Source organism: Arachis duranensis, chromosome 10 (genome assembly GCF_000817695.3).
Source record: "Arachis duranensis cultivar V14167 chromosome 10, aradu.V14167.gnm2.J7QH, whole genome shotgun sequence".
In the NCBI taxonomy this organism is placed as follows: Eukaryota; Viridiplantae; Streptophyta; class Magnoliopsida; order Fabales; family Fabaceae; genus Arachis; species Arachis duranensis.
This window is the reverse complement of record NC_029781.3, coordinates 65,830,130-65,831,691: the sequence shown is the minus strand read 5'-3', so window position 1 is coordinate 65,831,691 and position 1,562 is coordinate 65,830,130. Positions and strand designations below refer to the sequence as shown.

The 1,562-nt window shown below is 39.6% G+C and overlaps 1 long non-coding RNA gene across 1 annotated transcript; it reads right to left on the bottom strand.

Annotated features, from left to right (window-relative positions):
* Positions 1–471: 471 nt before the first annotated feature.
* LOC107469887 (uncharacterized) lies at positions 472–1,242 on the bottom strand. The gene is made up of 3 exons (XR_001588263.3): positions 726–1,242; positions 577–630; positions 472–501 (listed from the first exon to the last, which is right to left on the bottom strand). It is a non-coding gene; the product is annotated as an uncharacterized LOC107469887 (long non-coding RNA).
* Positions 1,243–1,562: the final 320 nt, after the last annotated feature.

Here is a 1,562-nt window from a genome sequence, read left to right as displayed (position 1 = left end):
AGTTTAGTTCCTTATATTCCCAAGTTTAGCCCAGACTTGGTCTCATGCAATTCCGATCATTACATAATTAGTTACAGCAAATGCAATACCACCACAACACAACTCTACATCCTTATTAACAAACACCAATCCTAATCCATCATAAATAAATATAAGAACACACTATTAATAACTTCCACACCTCATAATTCCAATATATATATATATCCACCAACAAATCCTTTCCAATAACATTACAAGGCTAATCATTAAATACAACAAACAATTCAACTTATCCTATGGTATCTCTAACCTAAGCTTTCACAACACCGTAAATATTAAACGTACGAAACTTAAACCATACCTTGGCCGATCACTTAGATTCACCCAAGGCAGCCTCACAACACAAAACATAGCCCCTCCAAGCTCAATTAGAACAGCCACAAACCAAGCCTTGATCACCAATAAGCCTCCAAATACTCCCAATGCAATTCAATGCATATATACCCACTTAATCTACACCTAATACATATACATATTCTAATTTCAGTTCTCCATTGCTAAAACAAGATTGAGCTAGGGTTAGGGTGTTCTTACCATACCCATATGCTCAATAGCTTGAGCCCACAAGTTCCGGAAGCTAACTTGAACCTAGAACACAAGGATTGAACAATTTTTAACTTAATTGTTCATAAATTTCCGAAATTAGGAGAAGCTGGCTGAGAAGGAAATAATGAGTTACCTACCAAATTGTTCCATGGGTTTCATAGAGCTCGTCGCGGTGAACGCGTGGCCGCAAGCGGTTCGTCAATCGGAGCTCCGGATCAAAAGTTACATGGATTTGAAATTAAAGTGAGGGTTAGGTTTTTGCTTGTGTTCTTCTTCCCCCTAAGAAATGTTTCCCAGCGTGAATAATGAAGAAGAAGGGAAATAAGAAGCTGTGCCTCTTTAATGGATTGGGTTCGGTTGGGCCTTGGGCCCATTTTGGGTCCGGTTCAACCAGTCCGGCCCATCCGGCCCAATCTTGGGCCAAACTTTTCGAAATTGGTATCGAAATTCTCGTTTCGACGAGCTCTATCCTATTTTGATATCAGTTTTGCGTATTTAATTTTCCTATTGAAAATTCGATTTATTGACTAATTATATACCGATTTTAGCGGGGTTTACATCCTACCCACCTAATTAGGAATTTTGTCCTCAAAATTCAGAGTGCGCTACCTGAATAGAGGTGTGGGTAGTCCTTCCGCATCTCTGTCTCAAGCTTCTAGGTGTATTCTTCAATACTAGCCCAACACCAAGTTACTTTCACTAAGAAAACCTCGCTCCCGCGTAAACGTGTAATGCTAGTATCATCAACCCTAACCAGAGTTACTGGAAGCGTCAGACCTTCTCTTACTTGGACTGATTCTGGTTGTAGGACATAACTGGGTCGAAAGTGTATTTATGAAGCTGTAATATGTGAAACACATCATGCAGGTTCGAACATTGTGATAGTAAAGCGATCCTATACGCCACTGGTCCGATGTGATGGGAATTTAGCTTTTTAGTTTTTGATTGATCATCCGATCTTAGTTCGTTGAAGT